This window comes from Equus caballus, chromosome X (assembly GCF_041296265.1).
Source record: "Equus caballus isolate H_3958 breed thoroughbred chromosome X, TB-T2T, whole genome shotgun sequence".
Taxonomy (NCBI): Eukaryota; Metazoa; Chordata; class Mammalia; order Perissodactyla; family Equidae; genus Equus; species Equus caballus.
In genome coordinates this window covers 127,535,136-127,551,168 of record NC_091715.1, presented here as the reverse complement: position 1 = coordinate 127,551,168, position 16,033 = coordinate 127,535,136, and the positions used below count along the sequence as shown (strand labels likewise).

General features: G+C 37.3%; 1 protein-coding gene across 2 annotated transcripts in view; it reads left to right on the top strand.

The window, feature by feature from the left end:
- The window catches only part of GPC3 (glypican 3), a 404,151-nt gene that overhangs the window by 224,670 nt on the left and 163,448 nt on the right, over positions 1-16,033 (top strand). The window lies entirely within an intron of this gene.

Below are 16,033 nucleotides of genomic sequence, written 5' to 3'. Positions count from 1 at the left end.
TCTACCTGTTGGACCAACAGATGGTTTTTAGTGCATTTGCCTTTGATTCAGGACCTTAACAATACATCCAAGTCTCTATTAGAGAGTTTCCTTAATAGTGATGCTGCCTTCTGAGAACCTAATATAACCTTGTATCCAAGTACATCCATTTCCTTTGCTAGAATTTCTGAAGACATCTTCAGTGAAGTCAGTATTTATGTGTGCTGGGAAGCTCTGGGGGAGATTCTCTGTTGATCCTCAATAATAATTCACTCTATCAAATTCTGATATTTTGCTGTCTGTGTGAGTGACTGTAACTCATCAGAATTTCCAAGATTAGCCCTACCTTCCTCTCCGCTTTTGAAGGCTGAGGTTATTTCTCAGGTGTCAGAATGTCAGTGTTTTTCTCCTCATGCTATCACTTTGGATTTTCATTTTTTAGTCTCAAATAGAGATACCTTGTCTGAATTCATGCAAGCTACTTTCAGTACCAAGTGATTTCAAAGTGATAAAAACAAGTAAATGGCTCAATACCTAATTAGTGTCTGCAGGTCAGCATCTAGAACTGCGGTAAGCAATGTCATTTGTGTGAGGTCCATTTCTGGAAAGACAAAAATGTTTACAGGCTGCCATCCTTTTTTTCTTCACAATTAACATAGCTTTAGTGATTCCATTGGGGCAAATATATAGTTTTTAAACATAAATTACCTATTTATTGAAGAGAAGAATACAAATGAAAAAATGGCACCATTTTTAGGCACTAAATGTTAATTTCTGTGTAAGTTTCCAACAGTGGCCACACAAAGGAAGCTTTTTGTAATGCTTCGTCCTGAAATTATATATGTTATGGGTCATATTAGGAAATTAGGTGGGCTCTTCACAAATCTAGAATTATTTGCCTTTGCCTCAGCAAGAAGTGGCAGACTGATTACCAGTTGTTTTATGTGTTCCAAATCTTTAGAAAGAAGTTTTTCGTCCTTCTGTCATCTGTGGACTGATGTGGCAGGGACATATCCTCAAGAACTGTGAAAGATCTAGGATTTTTACCTTAATTGCAAGCTAACAAGTTATCTGGCCACAGTTTCTTTAATGCTGGTTAAAGACACGAGATTCTTAGCTCAGAGATGAAGGACAGTTGATTTCTCACAGTAGCCAGAGTATCAGCATTTGTGGCAGATCCCCAATCCCTAATTCCCACAGGGTAAGGTAAAGAAGGCCAGATGACCCCTGCACACACAGTGACTTACATTACAGGACAGGAACATTGAGCTTAGGGGACTCAAATCTTCTATGATAGGTGGTAAGCCTGCCTGCTCTTTTCTCTGAAAGGAAACACTCTCTCTGTCTTCCAAGGCTGTTCACTATACAAAGATACGTGAAAAAGTCTGGAAGAAAGGGTGTTGAGTGCCTGTTTATAAAACATGAAGAAACACACGAGACCCATGTGGAGAAATGTCCTGCAACCTTGGATAGCTGTAAGAACCTCTCAAATTCACAATGCTTTTAGAGGATCAGGCAAGGAAATTAGAAGTTAGAAGACACTTAGCTCAGCCCTGACTGGTTGGCCAAAAGGCAGGGCTGTGTGCCACCTGCTGGAGGGTAGCAGAGGACACATCCAAAGACAGATCAGTGGCAATTTTCTTAGCTCTTCAGAAAATACTTTAAAAAGAAAGTATGAAAGAGGCACCTGACTGTTGCCTCTGGTTCGGAGTAAACTCTGCTACTTTGGGCCTCCAGCTACTGTTTTCTTGCTCTTTCTTTCGATCTCCAAGCTATCTTTTCCTTTCTTTCTTGTTCAGGCTCTGGGGTTGGGAGTTTTGTATTGCTAAGTGGCTTGGCTAAATGAAGTTTTGTCTTTTACTGCACTTCTAAGGTGAAGCATGTGATCAGCACAGAGTAGTAAGCAGATGGTTATCCATGTCTACCGGGAGTGACGTGGAGGACTGATTTGTCCGCGGAGTATATTCAGAAATGTTAGAAAGTCAGGAACGTTCACCCAAGTGGGCAGAAGTCCAGGAACGCCTCCAGCCATGACCTGATATTCTGAGAATCCATGTGCTCCCAGAATGACAATGAGGGAGTCCAAAACGCCTTTTTTATGTTGGGTGGCCAGGGCATCAGAGCACAGCAAAAGCAGCCTGTAACATGGTGAGGGCAGAAAAGCACCTGGATACTTGCTCTCTTCACTGTAAAACCTGAGCCACCTCAGAAGACATGGAGTCATGTACACAGTGCGATTCCTCTGTGATTCCTTTTTCCCCACTTGGAATAAGGTTACTCTTGGTGACGATAGCGCTACATCATTCACTCACAATAGTGCCACAGGGAAGCTTGGCTCACTAACCGCTTCAGCCTGTGCATTTTGTTATCTTGCTCACATCTCTGGCAGAAAATGCTTTCTACTTGGGCTGTTTCTTAAAAGGCAATCCACGCAGCCCTACCTGAAAAATTGGGAACCTATTTTGAACATCACAGAAGCATTTCTAAATGAAGTTACACTGCAGCACAGTGATTTCCTCAAGGGAGGGGATGATTATAATATTTGCTGTAATAAAGAGTTTCACAAAAAGGCCAAGATGATGGAATTTGGGGCAGATTTCTCTGAGTGCTGGCACTGGGCACTGTACGAGGTCTCACACATTACCCTTCTTTTCCTTGTTGTGGACAATGTTAATGGGGTAAGAGAAATAACCTCTGTTTTGGTGAAAGTACGGATTTCTTAGTGTTCTTTTAAACTGTCTCTTTGGACATTGGGGTCCAGAATGCATCAGACTTCTCAAAAGCGATGCTGGAATGGGCATGAGGGATCTTATTGGGGTCATGAAAATGTTCTAGAACTGGTTTGTTGTGATGGCTGCACAACTTGGTAAATTTAGTAGAAATCATTAAGTTGTATACTTGAAGTGGTGAATTGTATAAATCCAAAAATATACCTCAATAACATTGTGGAAAAAAGATTTCATAAGATAAAAAGTTGTGGAATTAATATATAAAGCATTTTAAATACCACAATGTATAAGCATATTAGAAAACTGCTAGTAAAACAATACATATATAAATATTAACCATATCATTCAAATAAATTACTATATAAAGTAAAACAAGAACAAATAAAAGAAATGCTGGAAGCCAGAAGACCAAAAAACAGTCTCTTTGGGAAGTGCATCGTCCAGCAAGGCTGCTTTCATATTTCCTGTGGGAGGTGGGGGTGGGGGAGGGCTCGTGCTGCCTTCTTATTACCCAATTCAAATTCTTTCTGAATTAATTTTTCCTTTTTTCATTCCACTCAGAATGCCTAAAACAGATAAAGTAGGAAACGGAGTCATTATATTTGGGCGCTGTCTATTATCATTTACTGACTGAGTGTCTATCTGAGCCTTTCTGCTTTTTGCAGATAATTAATTTTGTTCCTAAATGTAGGAAAGAGTGATTGTAATCAGTATGTTTGTACTTTCAGCCGCAAATAGAGCCCATCAAAGATATGCAGTACAAATAAACCTCATAACATATGCAGCCCAAGCACTGCCTGAAGTTAATGTGCTATCTTTTTTTTTTAAGGAAAAAAATTATACGTATGATTTTTAAAAGTCATTCTTGGTATTCCTCTATAGTTCATAGATGAACCCCTCTTTTTATAACTCAAGCCTACACTGTGTATTATTTGTATTGTTAAATCTCATGAAGTAAAACTGAAGGAGACTTTGATTTGGCATGGAAATCAACTTATCAACATATCCATATTTCTGAGCTCTGGGTGTGGGTTTCTCTTATGCTGCTAGAAAATTATGAATAACCAGAACTAAGTTCGAGGATCAGGTTCATGGGATAAAACCTAAATGCCCAATGTTTGTGAAGGAATTCCTCTAAAGTCTTTTGAAAGACTTTTGCCCTTTTTTCCAGCTGCCTAGCTCCCAACTCTGACCAACTTCTACTCTAAGCCTGTCCCTTGTCCCTCTCCTTCAAAATTGTACCTTGCTCAGAGTCTTGTTCATTCAGGCCCTGTACTTGGTTTAAAATACTGATGTTTGATCGTGGTTCAATCATTACAGGAAGCCCATTTCTGCTTCTGCTAGTTCTCTAATATATTCCCTCTCCTGAGATAAAAACTCACTTCACTTAACAAAATTATATATCACCAGACAACTCGTCAAAAATGTTATCTAGGATGGAGAGCTCAGTCACTGTGGCTCAGTTGTAGGGGGAAATGTTTAAATGTCTGTGGGACCTTTGGGTGCTTCTGCAATCACCTGCTGCGTTGTACGGTGGAAATAACATCAGTCCAGGAACCCGAAGATTGATCTAAGGTCTTTGCCTTGGGCTGCCACAGGATAGTGGCCTTGGAAAAGCACTTAATCCGTACAGTGAAGAAGATAATGACGATGAGAGTGATCATTTATTAAACACTGGCTATGTGCCACACACAGTTCTAAGCTCTTTACATGGATTAACTCACTGAATGTTTACGACGATCCTGATAAGGAGGGGATCATCATTAGTACCATTTTCCAGGTTAAATAAGTGAGGCAGAAAGACTTGGAAGTAAGCGCCAGCTACAAGGCCGCTTCAGCTGCTGTCTCCTGCAAGAGCTCCTCAGAGTCATTTTTTTGCCCAGGGCCAGCCCCAGTCTTAGAATGTGTGGGCAGAACCTGGCTCCCTCGACAGGTGGACGCAAGCTGACTTAGTTGGTGGGAAGGAGGCAGATGGGAGCCAGGAAGTTCCTATGGGTATTTCATTCCTGCCTGCTTGCTCAGTTATTATTCATCCTGTTTCCTACATGCGGTTTTGAGAATTGCATGAGAACTTCCAATGGGCTTAGCTTCTTTTCTCTGCTTTTCCTCTTATTTGTATTAATCCTAATTAGATTTTTCTAAATCCCCTTGGAGCTCAGACTTCCCTCAGGATCAGGGCCTATTTCATTTACCTTTTTTCAAAAAAATCCATTCTTGATAAGCTTAGGTTTAAAAGATACTTTAAAAGATATATGGCACCTCCATTTTCCCCCTTACTGATCAGAAATCCAAAGAATGGTGAAATACCAAGCTCTAGCTTTCTTATTATACATTGAACCCGGTAATGATCTCTTTCCAAACATGGAAGGAATTTTGTGGTAAGAGAGTTTCTGATTTACTCAACTGCCCCATTCCCCTTAACAAATTCTTAATGTAAAATTAATGGGTTTCTTGACTAGCAACCTTCTAGCAGATTTTTAAAAAAATTATGAACACTTTAAATCACCTTTGAACAATCTCTTCTCAATTTTCTAGACATAAGGTACTCCAGACAAAATAGCAAGAAACTAAATTAATGTTCTTATTCTGATTGAAAATAAAGCAATAATTATAATAAATTGACGTAATCAAACTTGACAGATAGAAGCTATAGAATACATGTTATATTTTCTTTCAGTATGAAAAGGATGTTAACAAGCCCCAGATCCCAGAGGGTGAAAGAATACACACTGGTGGAAACATTTCCCTCACACATCTGTTTTTTTCAAGTTTTAAAGTCTGTTTCTTCTCCCACCATTTCTTCTGACTCTGTAATCCATTGCTTTAAAAAAATTAATGCATGACTAAACTGCTGTGCTGTGAAAAGCCCCATTCAGAATTGTCTCAGCTCTGGTTATCATTGACCGAAGACTCTTTGAGATACCAGGAATAATAAATTACCACAAACATTCATTTGTAAAAGCCCCATAGAGATTTTTAAGAGCAAAGCTTTGGAGATAGAAAGCTGAGTCGATACCCTGCACAGGAATGGGTCAGCTTGGTGTTGCAGGGAGCAGAGTCAGAAAAGGTTGCGTGGTATAGTAGAAAAAACACAGGCTTCAGGAGTCAGGATGTGAATCTCTGCTCAGCCATTCCTTGTCTTAGTGACCCTGGGCGTAGTGTATAATCTCCCTGAACCTTCGTTGCTTCATCTATAGAATGGGAATAAAAATGCCAACCTCTTAGAACTACTATGAAAATTAGCAAAATGTAACATGATGCGTTTCATACGCCATGAGACAAGCTGGCTTCTTCTTTCCAGGTCTTCCCCCACATGGGAGTGTTCACCTTTGGGGTCTTCTCATAACAGCACCATCACTGATAAATATTTACTGAGCTCCTGTGACAAAGACCCTATGCCGGGAGCTAGCAACACAAATATTAGGAAGCTGTTTCAAGAAACTAAACTAGTTGGGTTGCAGCAGAATTTCTGGATTCTTCTCCTAATGTTAGGATGGCTCTTTCATGCTTGTCTAGGTACTCCTCATTTCTCCTAAGGACTTGAAGGTCCTGCTAGTCTTTGCATTCAGAGTTTCGTGTGTCTTTGAGCAAGTTTATTCAGCCTGTGTATCTGTAGGTCTCTGCTTGCATTTGCCCAACTCTTGCCACCAATAACCAGGAGGATCAATCGTGTTCCTCCAGGTGTTCAGGTGAATTGATTCCCAGCCAGGCAGACCAAGTTGAACATACAAGTTTTCTAGCTGCTCACAGTGGTCTTCACAGAAGACTCTTGAATAAAGGGCAATGTGATATATCTAGATTCCTGATGGGGATTTCTGGCATTCGTCTTCTTTTGCTCTGGTTTAGTGCTGAAATCCCTGGGAGTAGAAGAGGACTCAAGCTGTGTTTACGGGTTCTTTGTTTTTGAGTGTGTATTGTGCAGTATAATGCTAAACTGCTTTTGTTGGGTACCACTGTTAAATGATGATTAAATTTAGGTTGGTATGAAAATGAGTAGATATCTATTACATATCTTTGGGATAAATTAATGATATCCTCTTGTTTTACATATTATCCTTTTATCAAATCCCGAAAACTTTTTGTCTATTCTTATCCATCCTGCCTACTCAGGGTCTCTTCCCCTTTCATAACAAATGGCAACTACTTTTCTGATTCTTGGGATTTACATATTACTCTATTTCTTTTGATGGAGGGAACAGGAGAAAGCAATGGAGGAGGAAGTGAAGGGAGTTTTAGGGGAGTAAAAGGAACCTGGAAAGTTAATCAGACCATTTGAAAATGGTTTTTTCTAGGTACGTGTCCTCTACAGTATTTACTTAATATAATCATTGCCCCACTCATGCTAGCACAATACAAATGTCACAAATTCTAGATTTTAAAAAATACAGAAAAATACAGTATGTCTCAATTATGACTTACCTGCCATCAGTTTTAGTGTGTGAAGCTGCTATTCTCTTTTCCTCTCCTCATCCTGTAGAATACAATATTTTGCATAGAATAGGTGTTTAATTTTTCTCTTAAATCAAGCTAAAGAGGAATGGAGTTCATCCTTGGGATAGCGAGGAGCCATCAAGAGTATAGAAAGCATGAATATCCACCCACAAAAATCAGAAGAATAAGAAAGAGTGCATCTTTTATTATTTTTTTTGCTTTCTTTTTTAAATGATAGACTATTTTTAGAGCACTTTTAGGGTCACAGCAAAATTAAGCAGAAAGTACAGAGAGTTTCCATATACTTCCTGCCCCTACACACCCGCAGCTTCCCACCCTGTCACCATCCAGCACCAGAGTGGTACATTTGTTACAATCCATGAACCTGCATTGACACATTATTATTACCCGTAGTCTATAGTTTACACTAGGGTTCACTCTTGGTGTTGTAAATTCTGTTGGTCTTGACAAATAAATAATGACATGTATCCATCATTATGGTATCATACAGAGTATTTTCACTGTCCTAAAAATCCTCTGTGCACTGCCTATTCATCCCTCCCTCCCGCTCAACCTCTAGCAACCATTGATCTTTTTACTATCTCCATGATTTTGCCTTTTACAGCATATTATATACAGTCATGCATCACTGAACGACATTCTGAGAAATGCATCATTAGGTGATTTCATTGTTGTGCAAACATCATATTAGCATACTTATACAAACCTAGATGGTATAGCCTACTACACATCTAGGTTATCTGGTACTAATCTTACGAGATCACCGTCATATATGTGATCTGTCGTTGACCGAAATGTCGTTATGTGGCACATGCCTGTGGTTGGAATCATACAGTATGTAGCCTTTTCAGATTAGCTTCTTTCACTTAGTAATATGCATTTAAGGTTCCTCCATGCCTTTTCATGGTTTCATAGCTCATTTCTTTTTAGTGCTGAATAATATCTCATTGTCTGGAGCATTTTTAATTTTTAAATCAATTTAATTTCAAGTCCAAATCCTTGTTCCCATTGGGTTAGTGGTAAATTCCACCTCATTACTTCTTTTTTTTAAATAGCTTTATTAAGCTATAATTCACATAGAATACATTTACCAATTTACCCATTTCAAGAGTACAGTTCACTTGTTTTTAGTATATTCATGGAGTTGTGCAACAATCACTAGAATCAATATTAGAACAATTTTATCATTCCAAAAGAAGCTCTGTGCCAATTAGCTGTCACTCCCCATCCTCCCTCTCCCACCCTGGCAACCACTAATCTACTTTCTGTCTCTCTGGATTTGACTATTCTGGACATTTCATATAAATGGAATCATACAACATGTGGCCTTTTACATCTCACTTCTTTCACTTAACATAATGTTTTCAAGGTTTATCCATGTTGTAGCATGTATCACTCTTTCATTTCTTTTTATGGCTGAATAATATTCCATTGTATGAATATACTATATTTTGTTTATCCAATATCAGTTGATGGATATTTGTTTCCACTTCTTGGTTAGTATGTGTAGTGCTGCTATGAAAATTTGTACACAAGTCTTTGTGTGGACATACGTTTTCATTTCTCTTGGGAATATACCTAGAGTGAAATTGTTGGTCATATGGTAACTCTATGTTTAACCTTTTGAGGAACTCTTAAACAATTTGCCAAAACAACTGAGCCATTTTACTTTCCCACCAGCAATGTATGAGAGTTCTAATTTCTCCACATTCTCACCAACAATTGTTATTAGCTGTGCTGTCTAATGGGTGTGAAGTAGTATCTCATTGCAGTTTCAATTTTTGTTTCTTTAATGACTAATGATGTTGAATAATTTTCATGTGCTTATTGGCCAGCTGTATATCTTCTTTGCTGAAAGGTCTATTGAGATCCTTTTCCAATTTTTTAATTGGATTATTTGTCATTTCATTGTTGAATTGTAAGAATTATTTGTATATTCTGTATACTAGATGCTTATCAAATATATGATTTGCAAATATTTTCTCCCATACTTTGGGATATCTTTTCACTTTCCTGATAATATCCTTTAAAACATAAAAGTTTATGATTTTGATGATGCCCAATATATTTATTTTTGTATGTATATCATATCTCAGAAACCATTGCCTAATCCTAAATCACGAGATTTACACCTATGGTTTCTTCTAAGAATTTTATAGATTTATCTCTTACATATAGGTGTATGATCCATTTTGAGTTAATTTTCTATATTTGGTGTGAGGTAGGGATAAGCTTCATTCTTTTGCATGTAGACATCCAGTTGTTTCAGATCCATTTGTTGAAAACACTATTCTTTCCCCATTGAACAGTCTTGGCACCTTTGTCAAGAGTTGATTGACCATAAATATATGGGTTGAACCTCCAGTACAATGTTGAACAAAAGTGGCACGAATGGACATCTCTGTCTTTTTCCTAATCTTAGAGGAAAAGCCTTCAGTATTTCCCCATTAAGTATGGTGTTAGTTGTGGGTTTTTCATAAATGCCCTTTATTAGGTTGAGGAATTTTCCTTGTATAACTAGTTTGTTGATTGTTTCCATTATCAAACTATGTTGGATTTTTATCAAATTGTTCTTCTGCTTCTAATGTGTATGTGTCCTTTATTTTATTAATGTAATAATACTAACAACAACAATAATAATTACATTGATTACCAGATGTTAAACCACTCTTGCATTCTTGGAGTAAATCTCACTTGGTCATTGTGTATGATCCTTTTTATATGTTGCTGGATTCAGTTTGCTAGTATTTTGTTGAGGATTTTTGTATTTATCTGCATAACAGAGATTGGTCTGTAGTTTTCTTTTTCTTTCTTTCTTTTTTTTTTTTTTTTGGTGAGGAAGATTCACCCCAAGCTAACATCTGTTGCCAATATTCCTCTTTTTTGCTTGAGGAAGATTATCCCTGAGCTAACATCTGTGCCAGTCTTCCTCTATTTTGTATGTGGGATGCCACCACAGCATGGCTGATGAGTGGAGTAGGTCCATGCCTGGGATCTGAATCCGTGAACCCAGGCCACCGAAGCAGAGCATGTGGGACTTTAACTACTCAGCCATGGGGTCAGCCCCTGTATTTTTCTTATAGTCTTTGTCTGGTTTGGGTATCAGGGTAACACTAGCCTTATAGAAGGAGTTGAGATGTGTTCCCTTCTCTTCTGTGTTTTTGGAAGTGTTTGATAAGGATTACCATTAATTCTTTAAATGTTTGGTAAAATTTGCCTGTAAGGCCATCTGGTCCTGGCTTTTTCTTTGTGGGAAGGTTTAAATTGCTAATTCAATCTCTTTATTTGCTATAAGTTTATTTATATTTTCTATTTCTTCTTGAGTCAGTTTTGGTAGTTTTGTCATTTTAGGAATTTGTCCATTTCATCTATGTTATATATCTTGTTGGTAATTAATTTTTCTTAGTATTCCCTTAAAACCCTTTTTATTTATGTAAGACCGGTAGTAATATCCCCTCTTTCAATTCTGATTATAGTAATTTGAGTCTTCTCTCTTCTTTTCTTGGTCAGTCTAATTAATTAGGTTTATCAATCTTGATATTTTCACAGAACTAACTTTTGATTTTGTTGATTTTCTCTATTGTTTTTCTATTCTTGATTTCATTAATTTCTGCTCTAAGTTACTATTTTCTTGATAGTACCTTCTTCTTGGTTTAGTTTTAATGTGCTCTTCTTTTTCCGGTTTTATAAAGTGACAGTTTAGGTTATTGATTTGAGATCTTTCTTTTTTTCCAAATAGTTGTTGACAGCCATAGATTTCCCTCTACATACCCCTTTAGCTGCATCCCTTATATGTTGGTATAATATGTTTTCATTTTCATTAGCTTCAAAGTAGTTTATCATATTCTTTGTGATTTCTTATTTGACCCTTTCATCCTTAGGGTTTTAGAGACAACATACTTACCAGTGTATTATTTTATTTCTACATATATGGTTACGTAGGAGTGTGTGGTTTAATTCTCATATATATATTAATTTCCTAAGTTTCTTTCTGTTGTTTGTTTCTTATTTAATTCCTTAGTGGTTGGAAAACATACTTGGTATGACTTCAATCCTTATTCACTTATTGAGGCTTGTTTTATGGCATAATATATGGTCTATTCTGAGGAATATTCCATGTGCAGTTGAAAAGAATGTGTATTCTGCTGTCACTGTGTGCAGTGTTCTAGAGATGTCTGTTAGGTCTATTTGGTTTATAGTGTTGTTCAAGTCTTCTATTTCCTTGTTGATGTTCTGCCTAGTTTTTCTATCCATTATCGAAAGTGGGGTATTGAAATCTCCAACTATTATTGCTGAATTATTTATTTCTCCTTCCACTTTTGTCAGTTTTTGTTTCATGTATTTTGGGACTCTCTTGTTAGATAATATATTTATAAATGTTATATATTTTTGATAGATTGACACTTTTAGTAGTATAAAACATTTCTCTTTATCTCTAATAATATCTTTATCTAATGTTTGTTTTTTCTGATATTAGTATAGCCACTCCAACTTTCTTACAGTTACTGTTTGCTTGAGATATCATTTTCCATTCTTTTACTTTTGATCAATTTGTATCTTTGAATCTAAAATTGAGTCTCGTGTAGATAGCACAAAGTTGTATATATTTTGTATTGAATCTGACAACCTCTCTTTTGACTGGAGTATCTAATCTATCTATATTTAATGTAATTACTGATATGGTAGGATTTAAGTCTGCCATTTTACTCTGTTTTCTATATGTCTCATGTCTTTTTCTGTCTTTCTATTCCTCCTTTGCTGCTTTATTTTCCATTAAGTGAATATTTTCTAGTAAAACATTTTGATTCCTTTAAAGCCTTTTTTCAGTATTTTTTAATTATTTTCTTAATAGTTGTTCTAGGGCTTACAGGACACAGCTTGACTTATCAGAATCTACTTCAGCTTTATACTAACTTAATTCCAGTACGATACAGATATACTACTTTTTTGGCTTTCCTCAAATGCCCCATCTACTCTGGTGGCCAACTAGCTATCTACTTCTTTTCCTAGAGTTTGCAAATGATTTATTATGCTGGAAAATGCCCTGGGGTAGTTGTTTGCTGCTATCAGTTCTGCCAACTGATTCTAAGTCTTGTTTTCCAGAAGTCTACTTATTTTGTGCTCAGTCTTCATAGAATTCTAGTTTTCCTTTCTCCCTACAATTCAATACTCTTTTGCCCACATCGTATCTCAGTGTGACATCCAGGTTAGTACTGATCAGTAGAAATATAGTGCAAGCCATATATGTAATTTAAAATTTTCTAATATCACATTAAGAAAGTAAGAAATAGGTGAACCTAATATTTTTATTTACCCCAATGTGTCCGAAAATTAGCATTTTGGCATGTAATCAATATTTTAAAAATTGTTAATGAAGTATTTTACATTCTTTTTTTCATCTCAACTTGGACTAGTCACATTTCATGTGCTCAATGGCCACATGATACAGATTGGAGGATGGAGTTCCAACCCCAGCTCTGGGAAGGAATTCATAGGTCACTGCTGTTATCAGTGTATCTGAATTTTCTTGCAGTAGTGATAACGCCAATCCCTCCCCAGGAAGGCCACTTTCTACAAATATAACTAACTGCCCTTCTAGCTGTCCTGCTGAGAAGTGCCCACAAGAAAAAGGAAGTAACTCAGAACAAAGTATGTGGTCTCTCTGATATACAACTGTCCATCCATTTTTCAGGCAATCAAAAATTAATTTGTGGGAACTAGTTAATATTTCAGTTAAGGATTTATATGTGTCTGTAGAAAATACAGGGTAGAAATTAAAAAGCACTTTCAGATTTGTGATGTGAATTTATGATACCAGAGCTCTGGGGTGGATCACCTCCAAAGGATTGAACCAGAGGCACAAGCAAGGGGAAAGCTGCACAGGCACTGGATGAATTTGAGCCATTGCAGATGAGAGTTTGGGTGATCCAGGCCCTCCAAAGACCTCTCCCACCTGAACAGTGTATTTTTTCACTTTTTGGCTGGAGATTAGGAGGTGGTGAGATGAGTGGAGCCATCTCTACAGCTGCCTTGACCTCACCCTCTATCATTTTGTCTGGTTAGACTCATCATAAGGATGATTAAAGGTTTCTTGTCACTTGAAAATTATTTATTCTCACCTTACCTTTACGATTTAAGGAGAGTTACCACTTGCTTTCCCATCCAATTCTTAAATTTTCTTAGTCACTCAATTCTATGCCTATCCTTTGTGCTTAAGGTTTAGGGACAGTCCAGATGAACTATTCTAGGCCTCTGACTTTTTGTAAGGTTATGTATGCTCTCTGCTCTCTCATCAATTCCTTCATCTTTGGTTTCTACCTGTTACTCTCTGGCTCTGACAGTAAGTGGCTTAGGATTCAAGTTCCCTTTTTGCTAATTCTGTCAGCCTACCACTCAGACTCTTTTTCCAGATGCTGCTTTTTTTTTTTGCCCAGTTTCTGTGATCAGGTTGCTGGGCTCCTGTTTTCTAGATCCTTATCTGGGTCCCTGAAACTGGTGGCGTGATTCTACAGGCCATCAGGTTTACATGGATCTAAATTACCTGCCTGTGTCTCCTTCACTTCCTTCACTCACTTCTCTTAGTATAGCATCTAGATTTCCCTTAGACTATTAGCCAGAAACTCCACCCTATGCCCACCCCAGACAACTCTCCTGGGCCATGGGCTTGGATTTCGAAGTGACAGCAAAAGAGGAAGAAAGAAACACTCATTGAATGCAACTTTCAAGACAATGTGCAGCTTTCAAGAAGCAGCAAGTGAAGATATCTGTTTGGGGAGCTTTATTTTGTAGAATGAAAGAGGCTGCTGCATAAAAAAGGAAACAAATCTATCAGCCCAGCAGCTGGAAAGATTTCACATAGACAGGGCAGACATTTTCCTATTTTATCTTTTCGAGCCAGAATGGGGAGATTTTCTTGGTAGAATGTGGCAGACAAGCCAGCAAGGCAGAAAAGTCAGGGTTAGAAGCATAGCAAAGTAAGCAAATGAGATATTGCTGCCTGTTGTAAAACAGGAAAAACAAATATGAACTGGGTAGTTTAGTAGCATCTGTAAGTTCTGGGATCAAAGGACAAATTGGTAAGTACTTCAAGATGTTTGCTTTGTACTGTTTGGCTAATTGGCCAAATGAAAAATCAACTTATAGGGGAAAGTGAAACACTTAAGTGTAGAAATATATATAGACAAATAGTCCAGCTTAGCACATGCACACATGTCCATCAAAGAAGACCATGTGAACCTGGAACTTCGTTCTTGGGATGGGCCTCATGGCATTTTTGTAAGCTGCGTGCTGCTCTGCCAGGGGTGCCACGGGAAGCATCCTCCAAAATCGCAAGCTTCCCTTAATGGTCTGTTCTTAAAAACATCCTAGGGAAACAATGATCTTGGGTTAGGACTTTTGTTTCTATTATCAAAACCTTCTCTCCATCTCTGATCCTGGAAAGTGTTCTCACTTTTCTTGGTGTCTCCTTAGTCTTACGTTTGTCCTGTATACGGCATAAAGTTTTTTTTAAATCATTTTTCACTTTACATTTAGAGTCAGAGAATGCTCCATTTGGAATGACCCTCAAAGATTTAGTCTCCTCACTTTGAAGATTAGAACACTGAGGCATATGATTTGAGGCAAAGGATTTGCCAAAGATGAACCAGTTAACGTCAAACGAGGGTAAAATCTATGGCTTCTGACAAACGGGCCAGTATTCTTTCTGCTGTACCATCTGTTTCTTTGATATGACATAGTGAACATGCTTCTAAGGTTTGCTTTTAGAATTATTCTATCTTCTTCTACCTCAAAATATTCCAACTAGCATCTAAGATGCTCCTTGATCTTCTTTGCTTTCTGATTGTAGGATTCCTAGAAATCACAATAGGTGCATTATTACTATGGATTTCAATGCACAGACTATTTTGAGCACTTTTATTGAAGAAGAGACATGAAATAGAGAATGAAATTTCTTGTCAAGATATTTTTGGATCTGTGTTTTTACAAGTTACCTGAGAAATTCTTTATGTGGAAGGAATCAAATGTAAATATGGAATTGAGGCTAGGAGAACCTCTGAAATATGGCTCTCTATAGAAATACAGTCATGTGTTGCTTAATGACAAGGATATGTTCTGAGAAATGCATCATTAGGTGATTTCATCATTGTGCAAACATCATAGAGTGTACTGACACAAACCTAGATGGTATAGCCTACTACACCTAGGCTATATGGTACTCATCTTATGGGACCACCATTGTATATGTGGTCCATCGTTGACCCAAATGTCGTCATACAGTGCATGACTGTAGTGAATAAAAACTCAGTGTTCTTTCTCCCTGCTTAAACTCTTGTACAAGTCTAAGCAAATCAATATGAAAGTGTTGCTCAAAATGTGCTCCAGTTACAGCCAATTAAAGGTCAGCATATATAATTTACACGAAATGGATGGGCAGGAACAAAAGGTATCTGTTTGGGCCATGAGGAATGATTTTATTTCATTTGCAGATGAGACTACAAAGGTCATTGAGAATGCAAGAGCAAATCATTGTTGTTTTTTTTTATAAAGCATTTTTTCTAGGTTTGGTTTCTCAGCCTGTTTTATTCTCTTGTTTGCATGCACGCCATAGTCATTAGTACAATTGAATTATACAATGACCTACACTGTTAGACTGTTAGGCTGCTTGATTAAAATTATCTTTATAATGGAAATCAAGAACACTTTTAACCTTGTTAGAGCACCACTGTACCGTTGATTAATATATAAAGCAAGTCATAAATTTCACAGTGAGCTATTTATTTCCAGAGAATCTTGTGAAAGCAGTTTGGGCTATATTATAGAAACTTTCTTCATACCTTTGTCAGCCTGACACTAATGATCCTGATTATTTCTAG